The 25,439-nt window shown below is 39.7% G+C and overlaps 1 long non-coding RNA gene across 1 annotated transcript in view; it reads right to left on the bottom strand.

The window, feature by feature from the left end:
- Window positions 1-25,036, bottom strand: part of LOC125483283 — a 31,417-nt gene extending 6,381 nt beyond the window's left edge. Inside the window, exons 1-2 of the long non-coding RNA XR_007262243.1 lie at window positions 24,973-25,036; window positions 19,239-19,370 (exon numbers count right to left, since the gene is read on the bottom strand). This is a non-coding gene — a long non-coding RNA (uncharacterized LOC125483283). The remainder of the gene's footprint in view (window positions 1-19,238; window positions 19,371-24,972) is intronic.
- Between the last annotated feature and the right edge of the window lie 403 nt (window positions 25,037-25,439).

Raw genomic sequence — 25,439 nt, 5'->3', positions numbered from 1 at the left:
GTTGTAATGAGGTCAGGAGCTGAACGGCCCTAGCAGAACCCAAACTGGGTGTCATTGAACTGTTCATTACTGCGCAGGTGCTGCTTAAGAGCACTGTTGATGATATCTTCTATCACTTTACTGATGACGGAGAGTAGACTGATGGGGTGGTAATTGTCCGGGTTGGATTTGTCCTGTTTTTTATGTAAAGGACATACCAGGGCAATTTTTCACATTGTTGGGTAGTAACCAGTGTTGTAACTGTGCTGGAAGAGCTTGGCTAGGGGAGAAGCATGTTCTAGAGTTTTTCCAGCAATTTCTATTTTTGTTTTTGATCCCTCGGCTTGATGGTAATGATTGAGAGGGGGATAAGCCACAACCTTGGGATTACAGATTGTGCTGGAGTAAATTCTGCTGGTGTTGAGGGTCCACAGGACCTCATGGATGCTCAGTCTTGAGTTGCTAGATCTGTTTGAAGCCTGTCCCATTTAGCATGGTGATAGTGGCACAAAACACAATGGAGGTTACTCACAATGTGAAGGTGGGTTTTCGTCTCCACAAGGACTGTGTGGAGGTTGCTCTTACCAATACTGTCATGGACAGATGCATTTGCGGCTGGCAGACTGGTAAGGATGAGGTCAAGTATGTTTTTCCCTCTTGTTGGTTCCATCAATACCTGCCACTGATACACTCTGGCAGTTATACTCTTTAGGGCCTGACCAACTCGATCAGTAGTACTGCTGTTGAGCCACCCTTCGTGGTGGACATTGAAGTCCCCCAACCAGAGTACATTGTGCGCCTTTCTGATCCTCAGTGCTTCCTCCAAGTGTTGTTCAATGTGGAGGAGTACCAATTCATAAGCTGAGGGAGGATGGAGCGTGGTAATCAGCAGGAGGTTTCCTTGTCATGTTTAACCTGAAGCCACAAGTCTTCATAGGGTCCGGAGTCAATGTTGAGGATTCCCAAGGCAACTCCGTCCTGACTGTATACCACTATGCCACCCTCTCTGCTGGGTCTGTCCTGCCAGTGGGACAGGGCATACTCAAGGATGGTGATTGTTGTGTCTGAGACATTGTCTATAAGGTATGATTCCATGAGTATGACAATGTCAGGTCATTGCTTGACTAGACTGTGAGACAGCTCTCCCAATTTTGGCACTAGCTTCCAGATGTTAGTGAGGAGGATTTTGCAGGGTTGACAGGGCTGTATTTGCCGTTGTCTTTTCTGGTGCCTAGGTCCGGTTTCATTTCTTTGAAATTTTGTAATGATTGGTACAACTGAATGGCTTGCTAGGCCATTTCAGAGGGCAATTGAAAGTCTAACCATATTGCTGTGGGTCTGGAATCACAGGTAGGCTAGACCAGGCAAGGATGGCAGATTTTCTTCCTGAAGGAGATTAGTGAACAGATGGATTTTTCTGGCAATCGACAATGATTTCCTGGTCATTAGTAGATTCTTAATGTGAGATTTTTACTAGACTGAATTGTAAAAGCATTCCGGGTCAAGGCAGTCTTCAAAGTGCTAAATTGAGTCTCTGCTCAATTAGTATATAGGATATAGGATGTAAATCTTTCATGTACCTGACGTTGGAAAATGCTCTGGATGTACCAGCTAAGATAGAAGTGGACATATTGCATCCTTCCCAATAGTCATCTGATGACTTGTGCTGGGCTTGAGAAGAGGACACTGAACTCAGGAGGAACCTTGCCAGGAAAGTGAGCTTTGATATGAAAGAAGTGGCAATGAGAGTCACAGACTGGATGCACATTAATTGAATGGAGTCACCAACTGTTTAAATAATAATAGCATGTAAAGCAGGTTCAATGGTCATGTTGACAATCCCTCAGATTCTTGGGAATCCTGCCCTTTCATTGCATCTTACAATCTTTTCCACCCATAACCAAGCATCTTGGGAACGTAGGTCAACAAAATGAATTATTCAATTAATCGATGTGCGCCAATTAAACATTTGTAGTTGGACTGAGTGATGTAGGATCCAGTGCAGTCATAGTGGAAAAGTTGAGTGCTGTTATCACTAGTAACAGATTAAAGAATGGTAAAGCTAGAAATGAATTCTTCTCTAACTGTTGGTTCAGGGGCGTCTCACTGGGTCAAACCACAAATCTTGAGACATATAACAATTGAAACCACATGGCCTGTAAACTTGTGCAATGTTAGAATTACAAATAAACTGGAAAATAGAGATTTAGACTGCTTTGTTGAAGAGAATGAACCTTTTTATTTGTTATAACTCGAAGGAAAAGTGGAACTGCATGGCCACTTATTAGTTACATGAAGTTTTTGAAGAAGCTGGATTTGATATTGTTGTGGGGCTAACTGGCATTAGGTGCTTTACAGTTGAAAGAAACAAGAAGCTGCCCAGCACCAGCTTTTGGATTAATTCTAAGTAGCAGTTTGTCTCAGAACTGAGAGGAGAGAAAGCAGTTCTTACACATTTCTTCTGGCTGTCTGCTGGCTGCAAAGACATTACAGAGACAGTTCAACAGTAACATACTGTATCTGATCTCCAACTGATCTGGTCTAGAACCTTAATTTTAAAATGTTCAGCTTCAGGAGACTCCAAAACCATCCACAAATTCTAAGGAAAAGAGTTCAATAGCTATTTTTAAATTAATTTTCAGCACATTGTGAATTCAGTAGCTGTGACAAATTGCATCTCTTTGGTTTAATAAACAGCTCTGCTAATTTTATGCTGGCATCTCTAACCCCAGGAGACAACTGAAGTGTCACCGTGGAAAACGTTGTTCCATCATCGCTGCCAAATTCTGCTTTTTGTTGCCAAGATATGGATGGGTTCTATTATTGTTCACTGTCAGCTCCAGCAGTAAGCCATGGAAAAAATAGATTGATGGCAGGAGAGTTGCAGCAGCAACATAGACTGAAGCTGTATGTCCAGACCATGAGGAAGCTGATTTCCTGAATAGTTTAAGCCTCCCATGGATAATTACCTTGCCTCTATAACCTTGCAGAAAAGTTGACAAGTCTGAATCAAATTCAAGAATTAAAGAATTGAGAAACTGGTTTAACGCCAGGGTAACTGTGGAACTGAGCCCTCTCATTCACCTCTAGTATACCCTGTAATCCCCAGAAGACACCAGTTACACTCCCCTGACCAGCCACTCCCCTTACCCAACACCTGACATCACCACTACTATGGAGTATTTTGAAAATTATGTGATTAAGGCACCGCATAATAAGGGTTAAATTTGTAAATGCTAAGACAAAAAGGGAGCTTGCAGGTGCGGATGAAATTGGTTTGAAGCATACGTAAGCATATATCAAAAATAAACATTACCCTAGACATGTGGTTAGGATATGGAGGTCCCCTTATGAGTGGATAGTGATAAACAGATGTTCACCTAGACCTTGTGGTTAGTGATAACTACGTTCTCCTAGACTTCGTGTTTCGAGTATGATGAACAGTTTGCGGTTTTGGGGAGGATCAAATAAAAGAAATGTTTAAAAAACACAGAGCGAGCTGTTGCTATAGAGAGGTCTCAACTTGTAACTATCTGACCGACATCTAATAAGAAATAAAGTTGGATATTTCAAAGGATCGTGGACTTGTTCCTTTTTTCTTATTTTTGAGGAATCTAACACTCAAAATCAGACAGAATGCGAATACCTCATGCTCCAAAACTCGACTCTAACCCTCCCACCACCGGACAAGAACTGACCATCAAATCCCCCACAGGCCTGAGCCTCTATCCTGGACCCTCCATTGACAGCAGAAACCACATTGTCTCAGACTTCAACAGCCACACCAGCCACTCATTGAGCTTTCACCCTATGCCGCAATCAACTGTCACCCAATCCCTTCACACACATGCCACCCCATCCATTTACCCAGCTCCCACCCTACGATGCACCCCCACCTGGTACCCTAATCACTCACTTTGTTTCCTTTGGTAATTCTGAAAGTGGATTTGAGATCTTCAGGGAATACGGCAGAAATTGTCATGAAAAGGAAGAGGCTAGTTTCAATGCCAGTCCACTTCACTACAGCCTGGGTCATTTCTCAACCTGGAATTGACTACTTCAGGTGGAAAGGTCTGAGTATTTGCTCTGAGGCATGTGCACCTTTTATTGTCCAATTATGGTCAGAAGTAGGCTTTCTAATTTTGATTAGAAGTTTGGCACCACAACTTTACCCACACACACACCCACCAAAAGCGTGTAGATGTCCAGGCCATACTTGCTACGATCATTTTTGAAACATCGAGATTCCAATCATTCATCGATGACTTCTTAAGTGTAGGAGAGAGAGATGCAGCAATGGTAAATTAAGGTCAGAATTCATAACAGACCAGATTAGTGAAGGCATTTCTGAGGCCTTTTTGTCAAATTTATTCCAGTCCTAGCTCTAGAGAAAGCCTCTAATTCTAGACTATTTAGATCGTGAGGGATGTGAAGGTTTAGAGTAACACAGCTCAATCCAAAGGGGAGAAGATCAAATTTGACACAGGATATTCTGGAGCTTATTCATACTTTAAGGTACAAACCACAAAATATGCACAAAATGCACTGGACCAGACAGACACCAGAACCTAAAAGTCCTTCCTGACACTGTGGAGCAAAGAAACCTCATAGTAATAAATCGTGTTGAGCCTATAGAACTGAATACTTTCATTGCAGAAAATGTACGTCACTTTCAGAAAATATGCAAAAGCAAGAACATGCCAAAGAAAAGAACCACTTCCAATAGATAATAAACCCAAAGCCTTTCCAAGGGAAATAAATAACCCAGATGAAACAATTTTGACTATCCGCTATTATTTCAATGAACATGTCATGAATTTCGAGTTGGACATGAGGGCAAGTGACACAACGTTATCAAATAGTGAACCTTGGTTGACAAAACACTTTTTACACTGGAGAGGAGTTTAAGTACATAGTCCAAGTGGTGTTGCACTTAATGTTAAAGGTAGGTTACAATTGAATCTTCAACATATGCAACACCAAATACTAGAAAACCTGTATGTACCTCACAATGAAAAATTTTCACTCCTGAGTACAAGGGCCTGTACTCATTGCAATCTTATTCAAAAGATGGAAGATGAGATTTAAATTCCACTGATACAAATTAAAGATGTGATGTACATGACTCTGCAGAAGACATCACTAAGAGGGGACAAACAACATGCAAAGATCGATGACACTTAAGAAAGAAAAAAAAATGCTGCCTAGACCATACTGACATCTATAGAGAATAGAGAAACATCACCAAAATTCTCCTCAAAAGAATTATGGGAGGTTAAAGACTTCCAATTCAATTGAGAACTGAAAACCTCAGACCATCAGGAATCAGATACTTTCAACCCAATAAACTATCATTCTTCCAAGCCTAAAGACAGCACATTCAGGAGAATAGTGAAATATTTGGATCATCTGAATTAGAGGGAAAAATGGGTATTGGCAAATGTAAATATACAATCAAATATCTAACAGTATAGTCCATAACGGAAGGACTTGGGTGAAGATGTTGTTATATAGGTCTGAAAGGGTTAATTGTTGATTGAGTTTTGAATTCTCTACTCACTGTGATTTTGTGAAGGGGACTTAATCAGAGGAAAGAAGTAACTTGTCGGTGAAGGAGATGGAGCGAATCTGTCCCAAATATGCTCTGTGATTATACAGATCATATTCGTGTAGTCATAAACAGTTGCCATAATGTAGTAAAATTCAAATTATTTGCTCAGCAAGATCCTTCTCGTTAGATCAGAAACATAGATATTCTAATCGATACTAGGTCACCTTGGATTTGACGGAACTTACACAAATAACGAGTTTCAGGAAGCCATGGAAACCCATTAATGAGTGTTAATATCACTCTATTTAAGCAAATAGCATATGTTGATTGTCACTTTACTCTTCTGAAGGAATGGTATGCAGTGCACCACACTGAACAAAACCTGGATTTTAGCAGGGTGAAGCTGTCTTCCAAATGCACTGTCAATTTTTCTGGATTTACCCCTTTAACTTATCTTACAGCCATGAGTATTCAAATTTAGCTGTGTATACCAGTAAACTGTCCAAATGCACGCAACATATCTAATGTGCCTATTGCCGGTGTAGGAATAATTAACAAAGACACAAAAATGAAGGTGATCCAAGTTCCTGGATGCTTAAGCTAAGATGCAAGTCCAAAATTTGGGATATTTCCTAAAAAACATTTCAAATCAGCTCACATTCTGCCTGCCATGCACATTACAGAATGGTCTTAAAAGTTTTCCATAGTCAATCTTAAAACTGATCTTTTCAGTGGAGGCTGAACATAGAAGATTAATGGAAGAAAGATCACAGCACTTCAATACTAAGCTAAGCATTAGAGAAATCTCCTGACTCAAGCATTCTACCGCATTAGCTGAAAATCTGTCCAATTAACTCTGTTTCTTTCTCCGTAGATTCTTCTAGACCTGCTGAGTGAATTTTCCAGTATTTTTATTTTCATTTTAGATAATGTATTTTGCTTCGTCTGGAGACTAACACGATAATTAGTCATACTGTTTGAAAATCAAATACTGAGAAAGGTTGGCAACAATATTCAATGTAGCTCTTTATTTATGTGTAAAGAAATTTGTGTACAGTGGAAAATTGCAGAATAACAATCAAACACAATCAGTTTTAAGCATAGGTAGAATCTTTCTATGATTACTGTAGAAATGCCAAGCAGAGAAAATGTTCACATGCAAGTTTATACCGGCCAGAGCAGTATTTGCCAATCTTAGGGAAATTGAACAGAACTGGTCAAGTTACATCAAACGTTTGTTTTTAATTTTGCTGCACTGACTGGGAAAGTGCAACAAAGTGAGTGTCAGATTAATGAGGAAAGAAAAGAATACAACAATTCTGGTATGTGAGATGGCGCTATTTGAGTCTGTCAACTTACCATTACCCCATTCTTGCAACTGACAGTTTTAAAAGGAAAACTATCTACTGACCAATTGCAGAGTTAATCTAAGAAATTTCTAATATTTCTTTAAAAAGAAAATGGTTTCTTTCCTGTGCCAACTAAAGCAGTGAATAAATATAATAAAAGACACCAGAATGAAGGCGACATATCGACAAGGTTTCTAAAAATAACTTCTCTGACGTACGAACACCAGTGCACAATGCTCAACTTGAGACTGGCCAAAGCATCTTGTACTTGAAGAGAAAACCACAGTCAGCTATACGTCTTTGCTGAATGAAAAAGCAGAAGAGACATTTAACATTTGTGCCTTGCAGAAATAATTAATATTGCACTATTTAAGTGGAATTAAATGCAACTTCAATGTGCTTCCTGTTTTTTAAGTTTAGTATAACTCAGATTTAAGGGTAATTTGCATTTTCAAGGAATTTCTTTTTGCATTTTTTATTGACTTCAGTCTTTTTGACTTCTGATATTTCTAGGCTAGTTACTACAAGATCATCATCAGTAAAGCAAATCTATTTGAGTTGAGATACAATGTAGTTACTGATTTAATTGCCACGTTAAAACATAAACTGAACTTTAAACAACGTTTTCTTGTTCCCTTTCTTGTGGATTGTTCAGTTGAAGCATTCCACTTTAATAAGAAATATGGCGAAAGATTTCTGCTGAAGAAATTGCCAGAGCACTTGTTTATTAGTTGCAAAAGGCAAGTAAAACATTTCTAAACTTTCCAAAAGTCAATCAAAAACATACATTAGGTGAATTTTAACCCCTTTGATCTTGTCATGTTGTTAGAACCTGCAGGAAGAAAGTGGGACATGTAGATTTGATCCTAAGGACACCATCGGACCTCAATAGCCATATAAACTGTAATCTGAAAGGGCTGCAGTTCTAACTTTCCATCAGGCCAGCACTTTTGGGATGCAGTCTGTGAACCACAAAGTCAGTTTCCTTTTTTCATGGGGAGCCAAGAAGAGCAGACGTAGCAGTCTACTTAGAAATGTGAGTCTTCCTTGACCCTGGGCTCCCTCTTCTACAACCAACCACCTCCCCTCATAACCAAACACCTCACCAACCCCTGACTGTGATTATTACCTTCCAAAATTATGGCTATAACAGCCTCCCTGTCTCTCTTTCAATTGGCAACCTGGAATTCATTCCACAAGCTATCAGCCATCTAAAATCTGGCCAATTTAAACTGTGAATCTGTAGGAACATAAGTAAGGCATAAGCACTAAAATTGGCTAATGCTCCACTTCTCTGAGCGTGCACAAACTGTACCATTGCCCTTTCCTTCTGAGCTGTATTAATTGCAATCTAGATTTAATCTGAACTGGAATGAGACAGTCAAACTTAGCTACTTTCAGGTAAACAGTGGGTTAACGAGCAAATTAGTACAGTTTCCAATATGTTTTAATTTTTGAACATTTAGCGGATTGCTTTAATGTTATACCTCTGCCCTCAGTTGGTGAAAGGTATAAGTGACAAATAAAGTACAATGCCACATGTATACATTGTTCTTCACAAGCAGGAAGCAGAAAGCTTGGATCTTGCCATCTTTAATGTATTATCACCTGTGTGTATTTGTCTTAGTTATTTCAGATGACAGAGTACTCCATTCTGGATTACTAACAAGAAATGTCATGGTAATGTTGCCCTGGGTTGATTTTTCATGTTGCTAAGTTCTTGACCCCATCTGTGTTGTTTTGAGGATGCTGCAAACAACTGCTTCACTGCAGTGAAGAGAAAATTGGACATAAAATTATTGTCAGGCAGCTCACATTCATTTCTTAGCTGGTTAGAGCCCACTCATTTGTTGCCATGGCTGCAGCTGAGGAAAAGTAGAGGAACGATTAACTGAAGAGCACAGCTACAAAGACAATTGGGAGACAAAGTACAAAAGAGTCTGAAGCTTAAACCACTTCTTCTTATACTCCTAGGTTCTGCAGTTTTTTGAAGGTCAATATAAGTAACAGGTTTGAAATCTAAATTCCACAAAAGTGGGTGGGTTGGGACCTGATGGGACGTCACAGTTTCAAAACTAACCCAAGAGAAAAGTGGAACAGCTAAATATTATAACTTAACTTTCCAGGTTTAATGCTGTAAAGCCAGGTTTCCCAGCCACAGGAATGCTGATAGCTTGATAGATTTGAGGATATCTTTGGATCAAATGTAGCTTTCAAAATGACACAGTACTTAAGAGTTTGTAAAATGAATGCTTGCCTTTGGACTAGCCAAGTTTATCTGCTTCCCCTGGATTGCAGTCCATATTCAGCTGGTCGGACTGTCCACTCCATCCAAAAACTGCATTCCAGACTGACTCCAGGCCATGATGTAGAGATGTCAGTTTTGAACTGGGGGTGGACAAGGTCAAAAATCACATGACACCAGGTTATCGTCCAATAGGTTTATTGAAAAGGCAAGCTTTTGGAGCTCAGCTCCTTCCTCAGGCGTAGTGTGAGAGAGAGGATATAAGACACAGAATTTATAAGCAGAAAGGTAACAACCCTAAAACTGGCTGCCTCTTGTTGAATCTTTAATCAGTTAGGAAGGAGACTACTAATTAAAATGCAAAATCCAGATTCCTCTTAAGTCATTGTCCCAAGATAATTAAATGTATACAAGAGGTGACCATCTCAGGTCAGACAATGCTTTTTAAGTGTGAGGTCTTGCTTAGGATCTGTCTATGTTTTAAACTGGGGTCAGTTTTTATCTTTTTGAGTAAAACAGAATGTATCAATAACTACACAAACATCTTGGATGAAATAATTCACGTGTGTGTCTGTGTATGTGCATATGTGTGTGCGCGTGTGCGCGCATATGTGTGTAAGAAAGAGAGAGAGAAAAAGACAGAGAGAGTGTGCATGTGTGTGTGCTTGAGAGAATGTGAGAGTGAGGGAGTGTATGTGTGCATGTGTGTGTGTTTGTATTTGAGTATATAGCGTAGTGGGGTCATAGTTATTGCGACATAACCCCAAGATCACGCTATGGAACTTGGCTATCAGCCTCTGCTCAATGATTTTGCATTGTTGTATGTCTTAAAGTCTACCTTGGAGGACGCTTTCCCAAAGATCAGAGGCTTAATGTCCTTGACCCCTGAAGTGATCCCCCACTGGGAGGGAACAACCCTGTCTGGTAATCATTGTGCGGTGTCCATTCATCCGTTGTTGTAGCGTCTGCATGATTTCGCCAATATACCATGCCTTGGGGCATCCTTGCCTGTATCATATGAGATAGACAACATTAGCCAAGTCACAGGAGTATCTACTGTGTATGTGGTGAGTGGTGTTCCCACGTGTAACGGTAGTATTCATGTCAATGATCTGAAATGTCTTACACAGGTTGCCATGGCAGAGTTGTGTGGTGTCATGGTCAATGTTGTCCTGAAGGCTGGGTAGTTTGCTGCGAACAATAGTCTATTTAAGGTTTGGTGGTTGTTTGAAGGTGAGAAGTGGAGGCGGAGGGAAGATCATGATGAGGTACTCATCACCGTTAATAATGTGTTGAAGGCCACGAAGGACATGGTGTATTTTCTACACTCTGTGGAAAGTACTAGATGATGAAGGCTACCCTATTGGCCATATCTCGTGTCTGTCTTCTGAGGAGGTCATTATGGTTTTTCACTATGGCGCAACGGAATTGGCAATTGATGACTTGTGCTTCGTATCCTGTTCTTATTAGGGCATCCTTAAACACCTTCAGGTGTCCGTCGCATTCCCCATCATCTCAGCAGATCCTGTGTATGTGTAGAGCTTGTCCGTAGGGGATGGCTTTTTAAAAATATATTTAGGGTGGAAGCTAGAGAAGTGCAGCATCATGAGGTTATGAGGGCTTGCGCCAGAGTGAAAAACTGAGGTGTCAATCCTTCTTGGAGATGCATGTGTCCAAGAATGAGACTGATTCTAAAGAGTAGTCCTTTAAGACAGTTACATGACATCATGTTGAGCGATGCTCTGATGTACATATGCCTGCCTCACCTTCAGTTACTCTGTCTGTATAATGTGGTCAGTGTATTGTCTTTCAGTCATTCAGCAAATCTCTGCAATATGCAGTAATATCAGTAAGCACAGAACCCAGACTATTTGTGCAAATCTGTGAAATGGTAGCCTTGTAAATAGTTAGCATTGCAAATAAAATTCAGAAAGCTTGTCTGAACAAGAATGTGACTCTCTCTGATATATGTTATCCAGAGTAACATGAGCTGCATCCCGGTGGCAGCATGTGGAGATTAAAAGCAAGGCTGAGAAGATAGACATTTGCAACAGCATAGCAATTGTGAAAAGTCATTTTCCTAACAGCCATCCAGTAATCAGTCTGACTTCAGAGCTGAAGTTACAACTACAAACAACAGAAAAGCGCAACGACCAAAACTAAAGACTGCAATTCTATACTGAATCATAATGAGTCTTCTATCTCATACTCTCTCTTTAAAAAAGAAAAACTTACAAGAGGGCAAGGGCAGCTATAAATTTAAAAGAAAGTTTAAAAGTGCTGAAGGAGAGAATCAAAATAAGAAAGTGATCTTGTAACAAATGATGGAAGACAAACACAGAAAAAATAGTTTCTCTCCTAGACAGTCCTTACCTGTCTGGATGTCTAGGGGTGGCTCATTGGTTAGCACTGCTGCCTCACAGCTCCAGGGACCCAGGTTCAATTCCACCCTCAGGCGACTGGCTGTGTGGAGTTTGTACATTGTCTGTGTGGGGTTTCTTCCAGGTGCTCTGGTTTCCTCCCACAGTCCAAAGATGTGCAGGCTAGGTGGATTGGCCATGCTAAATTGCCCATAGTGTTCAAGGATGTGTGGATTAGGTGGGTCATAGGGGCATGGGTCTGGGTGGGATGCTCTGAGAGTTGGCATGGACTTGTTGGACCGAAGGACCTGTTTCCACACTGTAGGGATTCTAATTATGTCTGTTGATTTGTGGTTTCTTTTCCAGAAATAGTATTAAAATAATAACACTGCATGTATGGTGTTATCATTGCTTATTTTTGACATGAATGTCATTTATAGGCACAAACTTGTAAAAAAATAGATTCTTGCAGTATTGAGATACGTTGTGGCAGAATCGAAACGTATACTGGCTTAGAGATATTATAACTCTCTCAGTGGATTGGCATTTTAGTTGGTAAGTGGAGAAGTAACACATGCATAGCTTCAGGCTGCAGAGAAGCAAAGCTGGAAATTAAAGGCAGGGAATTAGTCAATGGGAAGAAAATAGACAGTGAAGATGTCAACAGTGATTCGCGATATATTTGTCAATGCAAGGAGTCTAATGAAGAAGGCGAATGAGATGAGGGGCACAGATAGACATTTACAAGTATGCAATTCCAGTTATTATTGAAAGACAAGAATAGCAACATAATGGGATAAATTTTTCTAGCCCCTGAAGGACATGGGCAATGGTGAGTCAGTTGGAAAACTATGGCTAGAATGGACAAATAAGATTCTTAACTATAAAATATCGATATCTTTATCCAATATGTAATGCTACATTTCTTGACTACTGTCGGGGTTTTGGGTTGGTGGTTAGGGGTGAAGGTAAAGATACTCATTGTTGCTGCCACATGCACAATTCTCCGCAGTCAGTCCACCAAAAGGCTTGAACAACAGACGCCTGGATCAGGACAACAATGTGGAGTCCGCATAGAGTCATCCACCAGCTTGAATGTTTGGATGATACTCTTCCAAAATTATTTATATGAATGCCACTGCTGAATATTTACATCACTGAGGAGCAGCTTTGTCTCTGATATTACTCAAATAAGGTCATTGGAGTCATCCCAAGTGGACCAAGGTACAGAAACTGCTGCCATCTCTGTGACCACTGCACTCAGAATATCCAGATAAAAGAAACAGGAGTCTGAAATCCCAGGACAAATATCAACTTCTAGCAGAATGAGCAAAGGAGGTGTTGGCGGCTAGTACAATTAGAACATTTAAAAGTCATCCCAAAGGGTATATGAATAGGAAAGGTTTAGAGTAATATGAACCAAATGCTGGCAAATGAGACCAGGGTAATTTAGGATATTTGGTCATTACGGATGAGTTGAACTGAAAAGTCTTTTCCGTGCTGTACATCTCTATAACTCTATGCCTCTATGTGGAGCCACTTCTTATTGTGAAGCAACCAACTCTCAGTGCACTCATGCTGTGGTGAAGATGCAGGAGAATTGCAGTCACTTGATTTCCATAGAATACAAATGAGAGAGGGGTTTTGGTGCCATATTCTGTCCTGATATGGTGGTTAGAATGCCATGTGATGCTCTCCAACATATCCACAAGGCAAAACTTTCTTCCAATGGGGCAAGCAGTGGCCGTAGGCTGGTCTGTCTACATCAGGAGCTATAAATCACCAGTCAAGTCACATTACCACAATGCCACCACACCTTGCAATTTATTTACAATTGATGCTTACTGTGCTTGATTGATTAAGCCTAACTGCAGACTCAGAGCTGAAAACCAGAGCTGTAGCATGTTGTACATATCTTAAGACTGCTGAAAATAAAACCTTAGCTACATACATAGAAACTGGTATAATCTCTCAAATGTGCAATAGATACAATATACAATAATCACAGTATTAGATATAGAACACATTACAGCTGTGAAGAGGGATAATCTGCTTGAAGGATTTTCAAATGAAGTAATCAACAGGGGGAAACAAAAAATGGCATCACACTCTTGGGAGGGTACAGCAAATATCTAAACAGAGGAAAACAGAGGAGCAAAAGTTGGCAGGAAAATGCTGAAAAGAGTGAACAATGGGGAGACTTTTTCCCCTTCATCTACCTCATTCCCCAGCACCAGATCCAAATATTCCTCCTTTCTAAATGAGCTGAAAATATACTGATTAAAGATGTTCTCAAGATATTTCAGAAATTACCCTCCTTCTTTAATTTTGATTGTAACATTACTTGAATCAATATTTCAATAATAAAAGCCCAATAACATCATTTTGTAGTTCAAGCACATCTCATTACTTTCCTGCAAAGAATTTGGTCCATGATCACTCTCAATATTTGGAGATTAACAGAGTAGGTGTGGTCATCCTCCTTTTTGCTCCTAAACTCAAACAAAATAGAGTGTCCCTTTGTCTCCTCAAGGACATCCTCTCTTGACAGGACTGCAATGATTCCTCTGATTAAAACTGACACCAACATCCCTAAGTGTTGCTGTCATTTGGGCTCACCCTTTTAATCCTAAAATGAGAATTTTTTCCTCATAGAGTGTTGTGACACTTTCCAAACCTATGCCACGGAAAGCTGTAGAACCATTGAATATTTCAAGGGGCAGTCAGATTGATTTTTGCCAGGTAACGGAATCCAAGATTATCAGCACATATGGAAATGTGGGATTTGAAACATTACCTTATTCAATGGCAGAGGAGGCTTGAGGGGCTGAGTAATCTATTCCTGTTCCTATTTCCTATGTATATATGTTTGTACGTGGTGTCCTGCTTCTTTTCTGAACACATGTATCACTGAAAATTTGATGTTCAGTATTATATATCAGCCATGTTCTGATTATTTCCTCTGCATCTTATGTGTTTCCGGTTCATTTAAGGGATGTGGATTTCATTGCCCATCCCTACTTGGCCTTGTGAAGGTGGTGACTTGCCATTTGAACCACTGCTGTCCATTCATAGAATCCCTATAGTGCAGAAAGAGGCCATTCAGCCCGTCAAGTCTGCACCAAACCTCCACCCAGACCCAGCCCCTTATCCTGTCCTTGTTACCCCACATTTACCACAGTGAATCCACCAAGCCTGCGCATCGTTGGAATGAGTAAGGAAACCAGAGCACCCTTGCAGAAACTCATGCAGAAACAGGAATGGAGAAACGCCACACAGTTACCCAAGTTTGGAATCGAATCCCGGTCCCTGGCACTGTGATGCGCAGTGCTAAATACTGAGCTACCATGCTGCCATTCGATCTAGGTAGACCCACAGTGCCATCAGGAGAGCATGTCAGGATTTTGATCCATTGACAATAAAGAAACAGTGATATATTTCCAAACCTGAATGGTAAGTTCTTTTTATATCAGGTTATTTGTGCTTGTGGTTCATCATGTGTACCCTATGTGCATATCTGATTGGTGAGGTTCTGTGGTTGACAGACTGGCCGAATGCAGTGACCCTCCGATTAAGTAATGCTATTGAGGTCTACTTTAACATGGCAAGCTCACATTTTGAATTTTAAACTGCTGCATAACCCTGTATGGCCCAGAGCTTCCTGCTGGTCTCATCCAAGCCAGCACTTGTATGGACATTCTCCAGCCACTCCAGAAAGTACTAATGCAGTTGAAATTTTGTGGCTATTCATGACTATATAACAGGTCCAATTGCTGTAAGAAGCAAATAGAGCAGTTTCTACAGCAGTGGGAGATAGGAGTAGAAGTTATCAACTGATAGCAGAAAATGCAAGTCTGTTAATACAACATGGGATTCAAGCTACAAACTATCATTTTAATGATGGACTCAACCAGCAGATGACATTGCATCAAGGATGTTTTTGATCGGATATTTTCTGCTGCTGTGTGACATCTCACTAACATGTCACTCTTGGCAATTAATGATTTCTTACATTAGCTGCGGAGACTTTTGAAACATATCAATGCTTTAAGGAGGTAATTGCGATGTAGAAACAGTTAGCAGTGAGGCAGTAAGTTCTAATTTGTGCAAAGTTCTATTGAACATCAGTTTTCTAAATTACTACTTTACTGTGAAGTATCAATCTGCTTCACACCCGCCTCATTCACAAGATGTAGATTTATTATAGTGAAGCAAAATTTGAAAAAAACAAAGACTATTTCCATTTTGAGTAAACGTATTGTCATTTTAGTGATTTTTGAAAAGTAACTTAAATGACAATTACCAGTGACATTTGAGAGCCCTATGAAATTTGACACCGTTAAAGGTAACTGGACAAATATCAACGATTGTTCTGATTAAATTGATTAATTATAGACTTTATTCTAATTAACCTGTTGAAGGGTATTATGACAGATCTCTGAAGCAGGTCGGACTTGAAGTCAGGCTTGTATTAACTAAGGTAGGAACACTACCACTGCACTACAAGAGTCCTCACTATTGCTTATATACTTGGTTATCAAATTAATCTAACTAATTAAAGTTATTGATCCAAAATCAACAATAGTTTGTATTTATATACTACCAATGAAAAAGAAAAAAATCCTGAAGATATACACTGAAGCAAAAAAAGGAACTGGATGGACAAAAGCTGAGTTAAAGTGATATTATTTAAATAAAAAACCTTGTAATAAGAAAGAGTAAGGTTGAAGCCCAGGAGATGGGAGATACTAATTGAATATTTTGCATCAGATTTTACTGTGGAGAAAGAAATGGAGTCTAGAGAATACAGAGAAATGAATTTTGATGTTTTAAAAACAGTTCACATTACAAAAGAGGAAGTTGAAAGATCTTAGAGAATATAGAGGTGGATAAATCGCTGGGGCCCGATCTAACATATGCCAGAACATTGTGGGAAGTGAGGAGGAAATTGCAAGACCCCTTGCACAAATATTTGCATCATCTATAACAATGGGTCAGGTGCCTGATGACTGTAGGATGGATAATGTTGTATCTTTGTTTAAGAAAGATTGTAAGGAGAAACCGGGGGACTATAAACCTGAGAGTTTGACTTCAGTTGTGGGTAATTGTTGGAGGTGATTATAAAAGGTAGGCAAAAATTGATTAGGGATAGTCAGCTTTATTTTTTGCGAGGAAAATCGTGTCTCACAAACTTGATCGAGTTTTTTGAGGAAGTTAATAAAAATTTGATGAGGGCACAACAATGGATATTGTTTACTTGGAATTTAGTAAAGACTTCGACGAGGTTCTGCCAGGTAGACTAATTAGTAAAGTCAGGTCACATGGGTTCAAGGTCAGCTTGCCAATTGGATACATAGTTGGCTTAAAGGCAGGAGACAGAGTGGTGGTGGAGGTTTGCTTTTTGGACTGGAAGTCTGTCACCAACGGTGTTCCACAGGTATCGGTTCTGGGTCCTCTTTTGTTTGTCATTTATATAAACGATTTGGGGTAGATTATAGAAGGCATGGTTAGTAAGTTTACAGACGGAACCAAAACTGATGGCATAGTAGACAGTGAAGAAGGTTTTCTAAGATTACAAAGGGATCTTGATCAAATTGGTCAATGGACTTAAAAGTTTAATCTAGATAAATGTGAGGTATTGCATTTTGGTACAGTAAACAAGTGTAGGGCAAATGCAATCAATTAGGGCCTTGGGGTACTGTTGTAGAACAAATGGACCTAAGGTTTCAACTACATAATTCTTTAAAGTTTGCATTGCATACAGACAGGGCGGTTGAAAAGGTGTTTGGCAAGCTTGCCTTTGTTCCTCAGTTGTTTGATGTAGGATAGACAAATAGGAGGCTGGAAAAACACAGCAAGCCAGGCAAGTCAGCAAGTCAGAAGAAGGGTAATATCTGAAACTTTGACTTTTCCTTTCCTCTAGATGCTGTCTGGCTTGCTGTTTTCTTCCAGCTTCCTGTTTGACTATCTTGGATTCTAGCATCTGAAGTTTTTTGTTTGCCTCTAACTAAGTTTGATATAGAAGTTGGGAACTCATGTTGAGGTTGTACATGACATTAGTGAGGCCTCTTCTGGAATACTGTGTCCAGTTCTGGTCGTCCTGTTATAAGAAAGATATTATCAAGCTGGAGAGGGTTCAGAAGAGAGATTTACCAGGGTGTTGCCAATATGGAAGATATGTGTTATAAAGAGAGGCTTGATAGGCTGGGATTTGTTTCACTGGAGTGTAGGAGATTGATAGGTGACCTGATAGAAGTTTATCATATAATGAGGGGTATCGATAGAATTAATGGTAGTTGTCTTTTCCCAAGGAAAGGGGATTTCAAGATGAGGGGGCACATTTTAAAGTGAGAGGAGAGAGATTTTAAAAAAATAGGAGAATCAAATTTTTTACACACTGGTTGGTTCACATGTGGAACAAACTTCTGAGGAAGCGTTGGATATGGGTACAATTACAACATTTAAAAGACATTTGGATGAGTGTATGAATAGGAAATGTTTGGAGGGATATGCGTCGTGAGCAGACAGGTGGGACTAGTTTAGTTTGGGATTATATTCAGCACGGACTGGTTGGACCAAGAGGTCTGTAACCATGCTACATAACTATGATTCTAAAGAGGCTGGAACAGGCATACGTAGTGAATTCCAAATAACCAAGAACAGCAACTGAAGGAAAGGAGAATTTGGGTGTTTGTCTTATAGTTTTTGTGGAGGTAAGTGTAAAAATAAGAGAGGGGGAAAAACCATCAGGGGATTTAACCATGCAGATGAGAATTTTAAATTGGAGGCACTGAAGGCTAAGGAATGACATAGGTCAGCAAGGACAGAGTAATGATTGAATGAGACTTGGTAGAATCCAATCATTTAATTAAACATCTTCTGTTTAATTGTCTATGCAGCAGTGATTTCTACGCATGTGATTAATTCGTGTATCAATGGTCTTAATTAGGAAATTTCAGGGCTCAGTCACATAATTGATTCGGCATAAGTTACAAAGTAATCGGCATTCAGGACATTACAGTGCAGCTGGAAAAATTGCCGGGATGTCAAAAGCTTGAAAGGGCAGCCAGTAAAAAAAAACACTATTTGTTCTAAATTCATCAAGTGCATATCTTGTTACTTTTCACAAACAATAAAATTTCTGATGTAGTAATATTTTTTCTTTTGTAGCTAAATATTAGATCATGGAAAACAAGAGCAGAGTAGGCCATTCAGTCCATCAAACCTGCTCTGCTATTCAAAAAGATCAAAACTGTTTGTGTCCCATAACTCTTGACTCACTCATTGATTAGAAGTGTAACTCAGCACTAAATGTACTCCGGTCCCAACCTCTACATCTGTATGGAGGAGAATTCCACCACCTGCATCCCGTTAACAAAATGCTTTTTAGAAGAGCCCTCTTCAGAAGAAAGTCTAATCTCCATCTTAAATTAGAGACCCCTATTTAAAACTATACCCTATTATTTTAGATTTTCACTCCAAGGGACATCATTATCTCAGCATTCACCCTATCATCCTCCTCAGAAGGTTTATGGTTCAGTAAGATCATTTCTCATTGTGCTAAACTCCAATGAATTCAGGCCAAAACTCATATCACTTCTTCATAAAACAACACCATTCTCTGCAGAAAACTTCTCTGAACCAGCAACAGAAAGGTACAGGTGCAGCGTACTGGACCCATAGCCCAGAGGTCACTAGATTGAAACTAGCCACTGCTCTATGGTGCTGTTGTGGTGTAAAAGTAGTGTCCTTACCTTTCAGCTAGAAGGCTTGAGTTTAGAGCCATCTGCTTTAGAGTTGTACCATAGCTTGAGTAAGTTGATGAACATTTTGATCCTTCCCTAAACTATGCAAAGTAATCCAGGTGAGGTCTCAAAAGCCATTACCTAAAGCAAAAAAAAAAATCTGTTATATGTATGTTCCATCCTTGGAGCAATAAAGGCCAATATTCATTTGTCTTCTGAATTACTCGCTATATCTGCATGCTAACATTTTTGTAATTCATGAAAAAAGAACACAGATTCCTCTATACTACTGAAGACCCTGCCTAATAATGAAGACCCAGTATAGCAGCTACACTGCTAGAACATATCCATTAGAACTCAACCAGCTCAGTTGAGACAATATTGAACAACTCTTGAGGATGACCATTGAATTCTCCTTCACAGAGTACATTCTGTACTCTGCTACCATCAGCGCTTCCTCAAAGTGGTGTTCAACATGGTAGAGCACAAATCCATCAGCCAAGGTTAGAGAGTTATGGGGAGGGGATTAGTGGTGGTGGTTGTGGCATGAGGTAAACAACAGGACGTCACTTTGATCATGTTTGATCTGATGCCGTAAGATCCAAACTCAATGTAATGTAAACCTAGTGCAACTCCCTACTCATTGTGTAGCACTGTTTGGAGTTTTTTGACAAGGAAATGGATAGGGTGGACGAGGGTGATTCATATAACATGGTATACATGGATTTCCAGAAAGCATTTGATACAGTGCCTCATAATGCCCTTGTGAGGAAAGTTGTAGGTCATGGTCTCAAAGGGATAGCAGCCATGTGGATAGAAAATTGGCTGAGTGATAGGAAACGCGAGTAATCGTCAATGGATATGTTTCAGGCTTGAGAAAGGTTTGTGGTGGAGTTCTCCAGGGCTTGTAGTAAGACTATTACAGATATATGTTAATGATCTGGATTTTGGTGTACAGGACAATTGCATATGACACTAAATTTGAAGTAATTGTAAACTGAGGAATATAGTGTGGAACACAAAAAAAGACAATGACAAGTTGGTGGAATGAGTCGATATGTGGCTGATGAGGTTTCAATGTAGAGAAATGTGAGGCAGTTCACTTTAAGAAAAGAATCGAAAGACAATGTAAAATAGGAGCTAGAATTCTCAAGGGGTGCAGCACCTAGGGAGCTGGGTGTAAATGTGCACAGATCATTGAAAGTGGCATGGCAAGTGGAGAGAGCATGTAATAAAGCATGTAGTGTCACTGACTTTATCAATAGCAACAGAGTACAAAGGTAAGGAGGTAATGTTGAACTTGAATATGATATGTTTTAGACTTCAGCTAGAGTACTGTGTACATTTCTGGGTACCACATTATAGGAAAATAAAGTATGAATTTATTGGAGAGAGTGCAGTAGCTATTTACAAGAATGGTTCCAGGAATGAGAAACTTCAGTTATAAGATTAGATTGGAGAAGTTAGGTTAACTTTTCAAGTCCAATGATGCTTCTTCAGAACACAAGGATCACTAGAATTGAAACATTAACCCTATTTTCTCTCCACAGATGCTACCAGACCCACACGGTTTCTCCAGCAATTTTAGATTTTGTTGAGACTTCCAGCGTTGGCAATTCTTTGGTTTATTGAAGAAGTTGGAATTGTTCTCCTTGGAGAGAAGAAGGCTGAGAGGAGATTTGCTTGAAGTTTTTTAAAATCCTGAGCAGGCTGAATACAGTAGCAATGGAGAAGCTCTTCCTGCTTGCGAAAGGAGTGAGAACAAGAGGGCATGGATTTAAAGCAATGTGCAAAAGAAACAAGGATAAAGTGAGGAAAAAGCTTTTCCACACAGTGACTAGTTAGGGTGTGGAATGCACAATTTCAAAATGAGTTGAGCCAGGTTCAGTGTACTGGGCCCTTTCAAGAGGGCATTGAATGATTTTTGGATAAAAATAATGTGCAAGGGAATGAGGATAAAGCAGGAGATTGGCACAAGGTTAAGCCGCTCACTTAAAAAAGCCAGTGGATGCACAATAGGCCCAGTGGTCTCTCTGTGCCATGACAATTCTGTAATTCTATGATACTTGTCTTCTATCCAGCCTATTGTGAGCCTGGAGTTGGGTGATTAACTTGACCCAGGATAACAAATAAGACTCACATTAACTTAGCGCCTGTATCTTGCCTTCCTCAATTATGTCAAACTCAGTAGGTGGCAGGAATCCAGGGTGAGGTCTTGTCCAACATCCAGGCTATAGTAGTGCACAAGACAACCAGAGATTCCAGCAAGGTTTATGTCTAATGGACCAAGGTCCCAAAATTATTGTGAATAAAAATGCTTCCAGAAAAGCTCTACCACTCAATTAATGTTTCAGAATAACAGCATAGTGGTTCTTCCACCCTTCCAATTCCCCAGTAAACCCTCCCCAATTCCCCAAGAGTGGGTTGAGAGTCAAAATCATCCAAAATTTAAACTAAGCCCTCAGGCCAGTCAAAAACAAAATGGATTGTATCTGTATGGCTGAACCCACATTGTCTCAACCTCCCCCAAGGTGTAGGGCTATAATGTCCCTCTCTGAGCCTTGTGTCTTTTCCCCTCCCCAGGGTTAGGGTCCCCTCTTTCCTCTCCTCCTCCACGGCTTGGTCCTCAAACTCCCTTTTCCCTCCAAAGGCTCAGAAAGAGAACAGGGGAGGGGTGTGGTCACCTCTGTCCCTTCGGTTCAGGGCTCAATTCATCCTCTTCTCCCCAGGATTTTGGGTCAGCCCTCCACTCCCCATACTTGGGCCTCATACACCCACTCAGGGAAGAGTGGGAGAAGCGAAGAATATAGTGAGAGGCTAGGGGAAAGGGTAGGAGGGGAGAAGAGGAAGGCTTTGGGATACAGGGCAGTGAGGATTGAGAGAGGGAAGTTGGGGGAAGAGTAGAATAGGGAGACTGGTGATAAAGAATAGCAGGGGACTGGAGGATATAAGATGGGAGAGAGATGAGAGTGGGGATGAAACAGGGGGAAGAGTGGCATGAGTGTAAAGGGGGAAAACGGGGAGAAGAGAGGAAGTGGGGAAACCACAGAATGGGAGAAATGAGAGGAGCGGAGTGTGAAGGTTATAATAGATAATGACATAAGTACTATCTCACATGATGATAACTATGTATAGCAATTATAAAAAAACAATGCAACTAATACTAGTAAGACTATGATGGTCACTGTAGTGATTGGTCTATGTTAAACAATCATTTGCAACTAGAATTTCAAAACATTCTAATCTCTGATCTTTGTTTTCCCTGATCCTTTTGTTTGACTGAACTAGCTTTTGTTTCAGTTTACTTTCTACTAAGTTTAGTTTTAATGATGTCATTTAAGCACCGAGTGCTTTAAAGGAGTTTAAGTGTTTGCAATTGACATGTTGGAGCACTGGGATTTTGTTTTGTCATCTTTGATTTCAGTAATTCACTCAGATATTTCTACTGATGACTGAATTAACACTATGGATTGCTTATTGAACATTCTTGAACACAGTTCTTTGCAAATGAGTGATCAAATTCTGTTGAGCACACAATGATGTTGAATTTTTCTGGCAAGTTCTACAGCCAAACTAAACAGTAGAATCTGCAAATTTGTTACTTTCTCAATGTTGGTGAAGAATTATGCATAGGAACTTTAAATGTTGCACTAAGCAAAATTATACATTTTCCACTTTATAATAACTAAATATGTTATAAAATGGATCCTCACTGAGTTCTGTGACATTTGAACTGTTACAAGGATATAGTTGTGAATAGACCAAAACATGACACTGACAAAGGAACAGAATTTTAACATTCTTGAATTATGTTTGAAGAACTTTATTCTAGAATCACAAGAATGTGACTTATAACTAATAAACAGGTAAATAAGCCCATGCAGGATGCATCGATGGTGAAAAAAAGTTACAAATTGATTTCTTACAATTCAGTTGTGTTCTTATTTAATGAGAACATAAGAAGTAGGAGCAACCGTAAGCAATTCAGCCCCTCAAACTTGCTCCACCATTTGATATGATCATGACTGATTTCATCTTGGCCTCAAGTCTACTTTCCTGCCCACTGTCCATAACCCTTCAATCCATTACTAATTAAAAATCTGTTTATTTCTTCCTTAAATTTGCTCGATATCCCAGCATCTGTTGCACACTGGGGTTGAGACTGCCATAGATTTGATGGTAGCAATTTCTCCTCATCTCTGTTTTAGAGCTGATACACCTTATCATAAAACTATGACCTCACATTCTAGGTCGCTCAACAGAGGAAACATCTTTTCTTATCTATTTTGTCAATCTCCTTTGCATCTTTTAAACCTCAATTAGATCTCCTCTCATTCTTCTAAACACCTGAGCGTAAAGCCCAAACTGTTCAATGCCTCTTCTTTAGACAAGCCCTTCAAATCTGGAATCAAATTATTGAACCTCTTCTAACCTTCCTCTAATGCAACTATTTCCTTCCACAAGCAAGGGACCAAAAATTGTACGCAATATTCCAGCTGCAGTCTCACTAATGCCTTATACAGTTACAGCGATACTTCCCTACATTTATACTCAATTCTTTTTGCAATAAATACTCCACAGGTCCTGAATCCTCTCAATCCAGTTCATGTTTTTAAATGACAGGACAATTGGTCTTTTTCAGCCAGCTCCCTGTCTTCCTTTAAACCATGAGGCCAAAGGTTTACACATCCATTTTCCTGAATGGTCAGCAAAGCTGATTTGTGCACAGTCCATGCTCTATATTGCCCTACAATCTTTTTACTTTAATTCATGGAAATACTAGCACTTGCCCTTCAGCTCTCTCCCTTAACTCCATCAGGAGACTACAATTGTTATTCATTCCCTGAATGATATCCTAAGATTCCTTAGAGTTCCTGCTCACACCAAGAGTGCTGATCAGATGTACAAGATAAAAAGAAATTTAACTTCTGGCATATTGAGCTGTACAGCAAACAAGAAAGGAGAAACCTATGTTTCTTATACATCTCTGTACCTTTGCCAACCCCAGTTACTCCCTACATGGTCAGCTCTTTGAATATTCAAAGATGACATCACCCCTCACAGACAGTCTTTCTGTGAACTGTTTTCAAGTGCCCTTTTGACCATTACTGGATCCCCAAAAATGTTCAATATGTTGCTGTGCATCATCATCAGGAGATAGACCCTTAATATTGTTAAGGTCCACTTTCTGCTGATCACAATGAAATCAGAAGTTTCAAGGTTCCTTTACAGTGTTTCTTTCTCTGAGAGTCTTCAGTCAGCAGTATCGGTATTGAGATGCTGCCTGACCCTTTATAATTACAGGTTACTTAAACTATATCACAGTTCAACAAAGCAGCACACAAAATATTTGATACTCACTTCTTGTTAAATGCTTGTTAATATGAATGAATTGCCCTTTACTATTCTTTACGCTGTCTTAACCCTTGTGTTCTCACAAAGACCAAGCCACAAATTCATGTCATTTATATGTCATTCCCTTCTGTAAAATTTCTTTGCATAATAGATATAAAATCCTGGTCATGATATAGAGCTGAAAATTAATCATTTGCATCCTAATTTCAATTATGTTAGTACAATTTACATAAAGGTAATTTTAGGAGATGAAGACATAAATGAAAGTGCTGGGTAGGAATTTGTGGAAGGGCAGGACTGATCATGTTGACAGGGAGTGCCAGAAGAAAGGAACATGAAGATTTGGAGATGGAGAGCCCTTGATCACCAAGCTGAATCTGTAACTTACTTTGCCAAGTGTAACATGCATTGCCTTCCATTCTCATCTGAACTGTAAATGCACAATAAAAATGGAAACTGGACAATCATGTACGGTGTGAACAGAGTCAGTCTTTTATTCCCGTCTGAGCTCACAGGCTCTTGTTGTGAGCAATGTAAGGCTTTTCAAGGGATAATTGCATTAATCACACACTTTAACAATACAGATAGAAGACACCTCTAATCGTAGTATCCTGCATGTGAAATACATGCAGAGCTCAACTATGTGGGAAACAAACACTGGTCACAAACACTCTTCACTATGTCATTGGTCATTACAGATTGATCATAATCAGCTCTGTGAAGCAGAAATTAACACAGGTGACCTTAATAGCCTCATGTGTGGACCACAATTCACTAATACAATCCAAGATCAACACAAGGACACAGAGCTGATTTCCTTTCATCTTCCTTTGGTGATGTGGGAGAGAGGGTGGG

The sequence above is a fragment of the Rhincodon typus genome, chromosome 6 (assembly GCF_021869965.1).
Source record: "Rhincodon typus isolate 14 chromosome 6, sRhiTyp1.1, whole genome shotgun sequence".
Taxonomy (NCBI): Eukaryota; Metazoa; Chordata; class Chondrichthyes; order Orectolobiformes; family Rhincodontidae; genus Rhincodon; species Rhincodon typus.
This window is presented reverse-complemented; position numbering and strand designations above follow the sequence as displayed.